Source organism: Marmota flaviventris, chromosome 3, assembly GCF_047511675.1.
Source record: "Marmota flaviventris isolate mMarFla1 chromosome 3, mMarFla1.hap1, whole genome shotgun sequence".
Classification (NCBI taxonomy): Eukaryota; Metazoa; Chordata; class Mammalia; order Rodentia; family Sciuridae; genus Marmota; species Marmota flaviventris.
The window spans coordinates 79,024,107-79,035,677 of NC_092500.1; the positions used below are offsets into that span (position 1 = coordinate 79,024,107).

At 40.3% G+C, this 11,571-nt stretch overlaps 1 long non-coding RNA gene across 2 annotated transcripts; it reads right to left on the bottom strand.

Annotated features, from left to right (window-relative positions):
* Positions 1–1,905: 1,905 nt before the first annotated feature.
* LOC139705207 (uncharacterized) lies at positions 1,906–7,888 on the bottom strand. 2 transcript variants are annotated; one of them, XR_011707100.1, is made up of 3 exons: positions 7,292–7,888; positions 4,908–4,975; positions 1,906–3,155 (listed from the first exon to the last, which is right to left on the bottom strand). It is a non-coding gene; the product is annotated as an uncharacterized lncRNA (long non-coding RNA). The 2 variants fall into 2 exon arrangements; XR_011707099.1 differs by lacking the exon at positions 4,908–4,975.
* Between the last annotated feature and the right edge of the window lie 3,683 nt (positions 7,889–11,571).

The window sequence follows — 11,571 nt, forward strand, 5'->3', positions numbered from 1 at the left end:
AAAACCACATCCTATGGAATCTGCAAGTTGCAAGCACCCAGGATAGAAGGGCTGAGAAAGGAGTTAGCAGAATAGAAACAGACAACCACATCCTGGGTTCGAGCACATGTGTGGGTCTACATCCTGGGTTCAAGTACTTTTGTGGGCATATGAAGCACAGAAAAACAATTTATTTTTCAACATCTTAAAAACAGCTTATATAACAAGTTTACATGGGAGTCATAAAAATGGAGTCACAGTGGGGTAGGGAGGGGGAGCATGGGAGGAATAGAGGAACTCTAGATGGGGCAGGAGGTCAGCAAGGATGGTGGAATGTGATGACATCATTATCCAAAGTACATGTATGAAGACACAAATTGGTGTCAACATACAACCAGAGATATGAAAAAATGTGCTGTATATGTGTAATAAGAATTGGAATGCATTCTGCTGTCATTAATTTCTTTAAAATCAATTAAAAAAAGATGAGGACATTTAAAAAATAAAATAAAAATGGAGTCACTATGGCTATACTTACTTATACTTGTCTATGGCTATGCCTTGTACTTATATCTATTGTTCCATTAACCTATACTTATCTATAATGAAATTAACTTATCAGCTTATACTTATCACCTTGTTCTATATCTTGTTTCTAACAACTTGAATCTCATGCCTTACAATTACATGATTATGCTGTCCTACTATTACTTATGTTTACTTCTTCTGGCTTATAACTAGGGCAGCTGTCCTGTTATAGTTAAAGCAAAGTCCCATAAATTGACTTCCAGACCACTCATGTATAATCAAATCAAGCCTTTATTGAAGCACACCGGCTGTGACTGACCAGGAACATAAAGTCTGTCCTGGATCAGCCCCGAACCATAGTAAGAGCTTTCCTTTTAAGCTTGAAAACCACAAAAGGGACATTTGGGGGTTTAGCCAATGCAAGCAAGCCAAGTTACAGAAGCTGGAGATTGCAGTCAGGTGGCGGGAAGCTTAGCCAATCACAATTAGCACAGTAATCACCCCAATTACAGAAACAGAACCCCCTTAGATAGTTCTGTGTTCTTGAGGGTTTCTACAACAAAAGGAAAAACAACTTGCCCCAGTCATGACCTTTCTATTTGGCATGACTGTTTTACAAAGTGGAGTTACTAAACAAAATGGAGTCACTTTGGCTTGACTATCACATAACATTATTTATTCTATAATACTTATAACATAATTGTATTGTCCTACTTATTAATATTTCACAACCTATAATCTATTGATTAAATTCAGACCATAAATTCAGACCATAACAGTGTAATGTAGACTTTGGTTCACCTTTTTTTTTTTTTTTTGGCAGGGGTGGGTGGGGGTTATTGGGGATTGAACTCAGGGGCACTCAACCACTGAGCCATATCCCCAGACCTATCTTGTATTTTATTTAGAGACAGGGTCTTACGAAGTTCCTTAGCACCCCCCCCCCCTTTTTTTTTTTTTTGCTGAAGCTGGCTTTGAACGAACTCATGATCCTCCTGCCTCAGTCTCCCAAGGCACTGAGATTATAGGCGGGTGCCACTGTACCTAGTTTAAATCACCTCTTTTTGGTTTTTTGGGTACTGGGGATTGAACTCAGCAGGGGCACTCGACAACTGAACCACATCCCCAGCCCTATTTTGTATTTTTTTATTTAGAAACAGGGTCTCACTTCATTGCTTAGCGCCTTGCCATTGCTGAGACTGGCTTTGAACTTGTGATCCTTCTGCCTTAGTCTCCTGAGCTGCTGGGATTACAGGTATGAGCCACCGCACCTGGTCTTAAATCACCTCTCTAAAAGCCCCCTCTCCTCTCTGATGGGAGAATCACAGCCTCTAGGACAGGAGTCCCCTTGAAAGACCCACCGATTCCCTGTCCAAGAAAGACGCACGAGGCACTGGCTGCAAACGCAAGAGGTGATTTATTGATACACAGGCGCCTGCGGGTGCCCAGCGAAACCTCAGCCGGAGCTTCGGTGAACTGGCACACCGGGCTTTGGGGTACAGAATTTTTTATAGGGTCAAGGAGCAGGTTTCGCGCGCGCGGTAAGCAACAGGTTTCTTATTGGTTATTTTGAACCCAACATACAGGTTACCTAAAGGGTAAAGTTATTTTTCATTTTATGTTCCTGGAATTACACCATATGACAGTTACATATGAACACTCTGTTTTTTTTCTATTCCTGCTTATTAGCCCCTGTTTAGTCAGGCATGCCCTGGAATCTATTCTTCTGCTCTTTCCCAACCATCCTGTTTTTCCCTTTTAATCGGTTACACTTAACTGATTTTCTGAAAAATACATCTGACGTCTGTGCAGGTGCGGAAGCAAGCCCTGGTGATTTATTACTGGGCCTAAAGTTATTGGGCTGGGGTCTTTCATTCCCCCCTTTTTCTTTATCATGGATAGAATCTTATATCCATTGTTCTGCTTGCTCAGGTTCTTGGATTAAGCTTGTGTGTGACTCTGTTTGTTGTTTAAGCAACTGGTACTGTTGAGTTAGAACCATAGTTTGGATTATAGAAAGTCTCTCTCTCATGAATTGCACCAATCTATTGAGTATGCAGGGTCCAAACGTTAGGATTATTAGCAGAATAACTAAAGGTCCCGCTATGGTGGATAGCAAAGTAGTTAACCATGGGGATTTGTTTAAACCATCCTTGTTGTGCTTCAAATTCTTTTTGCCTTTTTGCCAACCTTTCAGTGACTTTTTTCATAGTTTCCTGGACTACCCCTGTATGGTCAGCGTAAAAACAACATTGTTTCTTTAAAATCATATAGAGACCACCTTCCCTAAGGAATAACAGATCTAATCCCCTCCTATTTTGTAGTACGACTTCTGCGAGGGAAGAGACAGATTTTTCTAAGGCAGTGATAGACTTGGTCACTTGATATTAGACCCCCGATTTATCTAACTACACTGACTTCCTAACTTTAAATCTGGCTTCATTTTTTTTTTTTTTAATTTGGGAACTCCTTACTGCTGTGAGGAAGGGGGACGAAGAGAATCTTTCTGGCTTCTTCAGGCTGAAAAGGGACGGCGTGGGGCAAGCAGTTTGGAGTCCCCCTTAAAAATATCGGGTCTATCGAGTGGTCCATGATGAAAGTCTAATTGAGAAGTAATAGGCTGGAGGGCCATTTGAGTGATGGGTGGTCTATAAGAGAAACAAGAACTTATTAGTACTGGAACCATATTGATGCAGTAATAAATGCCACAGCACAGAAATATGCCAATGAGTATAATGGCCAAGACAAAGATTAACAATGTTTTCCATCAGGCAGTACCAGGAACTAGGAGCTAGGATATTGTTTCCATGAAAAAGTTGCTGAGAACATGGCTTCCATCTGAGCAGGTAAATCTTTAAGGATATTTGTCACATTGTCAGAAATGTCAGGGATGTCAACACAACAACTAACATGTAGGGTTACAGATGTCTTTTTCTTTAAGATATAGTTTAATAATTTAATGCCATCTGATCCTGCAAAATCCTTTTACTAGTATAACCTCTGTGTCTAATAGAGAAATCTTTAATTCTGCTACTTAGGGCTGGATAACCATATTAGCAAACATCAAGCCTACCTGCGTTGGCTAGAAATAAAGGCCTTAGACTAAAACTACTCTAGCAGTCCCTTTGACAGTTATCAGGCATTTCTGTCTAAGAATCTCTTTTGTAGCCTCCAGTCTACTTATTTATGGAAGTTACATTTAACTATTATTATCATTTAAGATGTCCAGGAACAGCTGTGCTTTGGCTTTGACTGTCTTTGCTAAGTGTTTAAGATGAAGCAAGTCAAACTGACTTTTGTTTCTATCTATTGTTTACAGTCAGCTGAGTTATCCTGGGAGTCCTCGGGAACTTCATAGCAGCTTTTCAGTTCTGCTAGTGCCATTTGCGCTAGGATGGGTCCAGGCCTTGCTTGACCATATGGCTTCCCTCAGAAGCATCAGGGATGTCTCCCTTTTCTAATGACCCTCCTCTTTACAGCAAATGCACCGATTGGCTTTCTGTCCTCCACTGGTCTCATTAATCTCCCTGCTCAGGAGGTTATGTGGCCTAGAGTTGCTGAGCCCTTTGGAGAAGTCCCCTATTCCCTGATTCAGACTGACTCAGAGGGCAAGAGCCGAATATTGGTTTTCTTGGCCCTTTTAATTTAACTAATTTTAAAAACTTGATCTTAAACATCCAGCAAATAAGTTAACAGCCTTATATTAAGAGCACTGGGCTTTAATGTCTATCTCTCTATCCTGTAGGTGATAACTCCTTATCTTATGTTGACCCAGGTTGTGTTCTTAAAGCAATACCTCTTTAAAACATTAACAGGCAATCTTTAAACCATCTATAAGCAAACTACAAAACAAAATTAACTAGGGTAAAAACATATTTAGCTTATATAATAGCTACCTTGAATTCTAGCAGGGTTATACATCATAATTTCCTATTTGAGATCCTAGTAATCTTGGCACAAACCTATTTTTGGACACAACTTTAACTGTACTGAAATCTGGCTTACTTTTTTTCATAGCCACTTTCACATGTAGTGAGATGGGACAGAGCCTTATTTCAAGTAAGGCAGGGCTCTTTATAAATCTCAAGTACTATAGTTCTGAAGCTGATCATTTTACAAAGTTTACATAAATTGTTGTTCAAGTTTACATGAACATTAGCTAACACAACATAATATCACACCTAAAACATGAATTAAAGGCTGAAAGCTTTTAACCTCTTATAGAAAAGTTGTAATGTACTTTTGTGTTTTGCAATAAAACCTTTACACAGATTAGGCTCTCAGACCCTCAGAGTAGAAAGTAACATGGAACCGTACATATCTTATTGATAACAAGTTCAGTTTAGAACACAAATGATATAATTGAATCTCTAACATGTTTTTTTGAAGCCTAAAATTACCATACAACTTTAGAACACCAGCTTGATATAATGTTCTTTTGAAGCTTCTACCTTACAGACTTGTATACCTGGAAGATATGAACACATTAATAACACCATAATTACATAAACCTCCTTTTGTTCACATTTTGAAACAATACTTGTAAACTTTTAAATTTAAGCAGAGTTAACATTTTATTAGGGCCTTTTTGAACACCTAGAGAAACTTATAAGCTTAATTTTGAGGACATTTTTACTTTTATCTGTTTACCCAATCTAAATTGAACCGTTTGAATCACGTGAATTAAAGATATTTGGATCTATTTTTAATTTTTTTTTTTTTATGAGCGCTCCTCATCTGTCAATTGTTATATCACTGCAGGATATATGGACATACACACATACAGACATACCGACATACAACACATAACAAGAGTGTGCACACATAACAATAATAAAGGCCTCGTAGCTTTTCGCAGATGAAATCTCCATTGCAATGTTTTTTGTTTTTTTTTTTTTTAAAAAAACTTTACTGATCAGAAAAACATTAACCTAGGTCTGCAGGATCAGAATCACGAGCTCAAAAAAAATACAGAATCTAAGAAAAAAAACAAGAATCCTAAAAAAGATGACTGGCCAGTAGTTAGTAAATACCATACAATTTACTTCTTGGTTTGGTCTAGTTTGAGTTCAGGTAAAAAGACACTTTTATCCCCCCCCCCCTTTTTTTTTTTTTCCTTGGGCCTGAGCTCCAAGCTGCTTCTGTTTGCATATCAGTTTAAGCCCTGACCAAGGTCTGGAAGGAGCAGGGAAAAAAACTGCTATTTTGAGCAGACACTTTAGGCCTAAGACATTTTAACCTTAAGTTATATTTCCAGGTTTAGATGTTGAAAATTATGATACAAATTTAAGAAGCAATTTTCAAAATTTAAAATTTTATATCTTTTTACACTAGAAAACTTGTTTACATAGAACTGGAAATAGGATCTCTACCATCAGAAGAAATTTCTTTAGTACCTCTAAGCCACTTTGCTTGTTCTGAAGTTTCTAAAGTAGCATTGAGTTACATTAAATTTGCCCACACACTACCATATATATCTGAAATTAAGCTTTGAAAATTTCTAAGACTATTGGTATTTTATCTAATGTCATTTTTATGAGCCAGACCAACATTTTAATTTCTTTTCAGGCTACCCAGTTCAAAATTGAAACTCTTTAAATTTATTTTTTTATCCCAAGTATTTAAGTTTTTTTTTTTTTTTGGCATGAACCATCTGAAATCAAACTAAACAATTGCTTAAACCCAACTTTTAACTGCAAGATAGTGCAATGCTTTAGAAACCCATTCAGATACCAGATTGTTACAATAAAAAATTATTATTATTATTATTTTTTAGACACACATTTAACCTAGATTATCCCTAAGAAACAATCAGACAACCAGATAAGAAAATATCTCTCCAGGTTTTGAACTTTCATTTAATTATGACTCCCATCAGTGGCACCATAGACTTTCCCATTGAGTGGACCAGATGTTTTCATGTAGGGGCAACTATAGGTGTAAAATCAAGGGTCTCAGTGTGACTGGCTTTACTGCATTCAGTGTCCCTTCTTTTTAAGTAAACAGAGGTGGCGTAATCCTTAAGATGTAGACAAGGACCCAGGGAACTCCCCAGAGCTAAATGGCTCTGGCAGCTGCTGGGAGTCCCTTAATCCCATCTTTCACCCATAGGATCAGTTCCTCCAGTTTGGTTTGACCTTAGGCATTAGGCATTTTTTTTTTTTTCCTAACTTTTTAGTAGCCAGCTCCCAAAAAGTCCATCCTCTGCTTGCAGTTGTTTCGAGTGCTAGGCTTCCCCAAGAAAGCAGATTGGGGATTCCTTAAAAGTCCCCTTGAGAGTGTCAAAATTTGTGACTGAAAATTTGGTTCCCATCTCTAAAGCCAATTAACACTAATTTAATAATGAGGACAGGGCTTTGAGAAAAGTCAAAGCGAGATGTTAAAGTTGTTATAGATTTTCCCATGTTAGTCTTAGATGGAGTGAGAAAGTGCAAAGGCAAGAAGACAGACACAAATATCAGACTGGACACAGAGAACGCTGCGCGGCTCGAGCACAAACCGAACGTACCTGACGGATTAGGGAGAGGAGGGATACCGTCACCTCCGTCACCCACGAGTACAATGTACTCTACAGAACATTGGAGGCCCCCCAAGATGGGCCTCCCTGAGCCCCTGGGACGTCTCCCAGGGTGGCAGGGGAGAAGTCCGAGTTCGTCAACTCCTTCTCAAGCTGCCCAGAATACAGAGCAATTACGCGTAATCGTACAGACGCTGCGCATGAACAGATAACAAGATAACAACCAGACAGAGAGAGACACAAAATGACACGAACTGGCCAGCTTACCTCCCAGTGGTTATCGGGTGTTCCTCGGGCAGGGATCCGGACGGGGTTACAGGAGTTCTCCTGGCTGGCTCGCCAAATGAAAGACCCACCGATTCCCTGTCCAAGAAAGACGCACGAGGCACTGGCTGCAAACGCAAGAGGTGATTTATTGATACACAGGCGCCTGCGGGTGCCCAGCGAAACCTCAGCCGGAGCTTCGGTGAACTGGCACACCGGGCTTTGGGGTACAGAATTTTTTATAGGGTCAAGGAGCAGGTTTCGCGCGCGCGGTAAGCAACAGGTTTCTTATTGGTTATTTTGAACCCAACATACAGGTTACCTAAAGGGTAAAGTTATTTTTCATTTTATGTTCCTGGAATTACACCATATGACAGTTACATATGAACACTCTGTTTTTTTTCTATTCCTGCTTATTAGCCCCTGTTTAGTCAGGCATGCCCTGGAATCTATTCTTCTGCTCTTTCCCAACCATCCTGTTTTTCCCTTTTAATCGGTTACACTTAACTGATTTTCTGAAAAATACATCTGACGTCTGTGCAGGTGCGGAAGCAAGCCCTGGTGATTTATTACTGGGCCTAAAGTTATTGGGCTGGGGTCTTTCACCCTGTGTCTCCTTTACTAGCGAAAAAATTAAACTTCTTTTTCCATTTCCTCAAAATCATGTCCTCATTGGAATGAGGACAAGCACAGAGCTTTTGGTAACTATTTTCTACAGCAAAGCTAATGGGAGAATAAGAATGTATTGTGTATTGTGACCTCCAAAATGATTAACTTTTAAGTCAACTGAGCAAGTGAAGCTAGAGGGTTCATTTAGATTTTTCCTTGGTAACAAAAATTGGGTATCCCCAGGACCTCTAGCCTATACTGGAAGAATTGTCATATTAAAGAATATACATTGCTGGGCCTAGTAGGGCATACCTGTAACCCCAGAGACTTAGGATACTGAGGCAGGGGCAAGTTCAAGGCCAGCTACAACAACTTAGGGAGACCTTCAATAATATAGAGAGACCCAGTCTCCAAATAAAAAATAAAACGAACCAGGGATGTAGCTCAGTGGTAAAGACCCTGGGTTCAATATCCTGTTCCAAAACTAAAATAAAAAATAAAAGATACTTACATGTTCATGCTCCTCCCAGTTCTTGGCCTCTCATATCCTCCTAACCTAGGGAGCCATGCCATCATACCCTTGTATGGCAGTAACACTCTCCTGTTAATTGACAGGCCACCAGCACCTGTTGTTCATATTCTTCCTGTTGCTATTTATTGCCAGTGCTCATGCACACTGTGACCAAGAGTAGGAAATTTCCAGCTTCTGAGGCACAGAGGCCTGGGGTAAGATGCTACGAGAGATGTCCCAGTAACCAGTAGGGAGCTTCTCAGAGGCCTGAGCGAAGTTTGGGGTCTCTGTATGTTGCCCGGGTGGCCCTGAAACTCCTGAGCTGAAGTGATCTTTCTTCCTCAGTGTCCCAAGTAGCTGGGACCACAAGTGTGCACCACCATGCCCAGCCAGAGCACGACAGAGTTTCCCATGACTTAGGATTTCCCTGAACCATGATCATTCAGTTGATTGCATTTCTTTGTTGAGATCATGGAGGGAGGGTCAAGCTTCTTATCAGGTCAAAGGTAAGACCTTGAGCTCAGCATTCATACAAAGCAGTCATTTTAGATCCAGGGAGATTTTGTCTTCTCTACAAGGTACTCAATCTATTGTTCTCTCCTCTTCTTTCTGTCTATGGTACTGGGAATTAAACTCAGGTGCATAGTGCATGGTAGGGGAGCACTCTACCGCCAAGCTACATCCCCCCACTGTTTTTTGTTTGTTTGTTTGTTTGTTTGTTTTTCAGTTTTACTTTGAGATGGGATCTTACTAAATTGCTGAGGTTGGCCTCTGTTAGCACAAGAGGACTGGGCTGGACTCAAACTTCATGCAGGAACAGTATGTGCAGGAACAGGGTGACGCCTCTGGTGGACCCACTTTCCTGGTAGAAAATGAGCCACTGGCCAAAAGAGGAGTATGAGCTTATATAGGTTATACTGGGAGGTAACCTAATTATTGCCAGAGCTGGTCTAATGGAGGTTCCAGGTTCAGCGGTCAGTGGGCCAGGTCAGTGGGCCAGTTGGAGGGTCCAGCGTCAGTGGTCAGTAATTATCTTTTTCCCTCTGAGGTCTCGTCGTACTGTCACTGTGAAAGGACTTATTTTGAGAAGCGTCATTACTTTAGCTTCTTCCCAGAGACTGACAGTCTAGATTTTGGATGGATACTTTCTCCCCAGGGCTTGTCTTGTCACTGGAAAAGGATCAATGTTATCAATGTATGACTTTCTTTTTAAATCCCTTTTCCCAGGCTGCACTATTTGGGGTTTTTTGTTTTGTTTTTCATATCCAACAGCCTCAAACTGAAAAACCAGCCTCTACCTCAGAGCAAAGCCTGTCCAAGGAAGGGACATGACCTTTGTCCTTGAAAGACCCACACAGCACTCCTAGGCACATTCCCACCCTGCTAAGTGGTTTATCTACAAATAACAGGGGAGATCTGCTGCGCCAGGTGTCCCTGACTCAGTCAGGCTAGGTGGGGACCCATAGCAACCCCCTAGCAGCCACCAATCAGCATGAGACAGGGAAATACCTGGGATGCCAGATGACCCTCCCAGTAGTTTATGGTGGTTGATAACATATTGGGAAACCATGTAGTTCAGCGCGTACACCCCTCTTGGCTTAAACCAATCAGTTCAAATGAATACCCCTTTTGTAGTAACCAATCATCCCTACCCAACTTGTTCCCACCAGTGAATATGCTAATCATGTTTTAGAGTTGTTATTTGATTTTCCCGTGGTGTGTGATGATTTGCTAAGATGCTATGATGTATGTGCCAGATGGGTCTCTTCAGATGTCTAGGAACAGTGTCTTTTTCATTCTTACTAATAATTGTCTAATATATATATATATATATATATATATATATATATATATATATATATATATATTTTTTTTTTTTTTTCCTTCCAGCTACTGGAGATCAAACACAGGGCCTTGTGCATATTAGGCAAGAACTCTATCACTGAGTCACACCCCAGCCTTTTTAATTTTTTTTATTATTTTTTTTTAATATTTATTTTTTAGTTTTCGGTGGACACAACATCTTTGTTTGTATGTGGTGCTGAGGATCGAACCTGGGCCACAGGCATGCCAGGTGAGCACGCTACTGCTTGAGCTACATCCCAAGCCCTGGACTTGAACTTTTGATCCTCCTGTCTCAGCCTCTCTAGTCACTGGAATTATAGGTGTGCACCACCATACCTGGCTCCTGTATGACCTTTTAAAAATGGCTTTATTAAGATATAACTCACATTGGGCTGGGGTTGTGGCTCAGCAGTAGAGCGCTCACCTTGCATGTGCAAAATCCTGGGTTCGATCCTCAGCACCACATAAAAATAAATGAATAAAATAAAGGTATTGTGTCCAACTACAACTAAAAAAATAAAATTAAAAAAAAGATATAACTCACATATTATTGAATTCACCAACTTAAAGTACATAACTCAGTGGTTTTAGTATATTCATAATGTCATACATTTCATAATGTCACATATTACAGTAAATTTTAGAACATCTTCATCACCACCAAAAGAAATCATGTACTCATTAGCTGTCAACCCCTCAATCCAACCTCCACCAGACACCAAGCTCTAGGAAACCACTAATTTAATTTCTACCTATAAGGGTTGCCAATTCTGGAGATTTTATATAAATGTAATCAGTGCTTTGCTACTACTCCTTTCATTTCCCATAATGTTTACAAGATTCCTCTAGCTGTATCAATATCGCATTTCTATTTCTTGCTGCTAATTTTCTATTGTGTGGATAGACTACATTTTGCTTATTTATTTAGCAGTATATTGTTATGCTTGAATTCGGGACCCCCAAAGACCACCAGAGACCCAAGATCGATGCAAGCAGCAAAGAGGTGTTTATTGCGAGCTAGCTCGGTCCTCCGCATGCACACACAGCAACTGGTGACCCTGAGAGGCCCTGAGCCCAGGGTTTGCAGCATTTTTATACATTTTTTGGAGAGGGCAGGGACTTCACATACATCATAGCATCCCTTAGCAAATCATCACACACCACGGGAAAATCAAATAACAACTCTAAAACATGATTAGCACATTCACTGGTGGGAACAAGTTGGGTAGGGGTGATTGGTCAGTGCAAAAGGGGTATTTGTTTGAACTGATTGGTTTAAGCCAAGAGGGGTGTACGCGCTGAACTACATGGTTTCCCA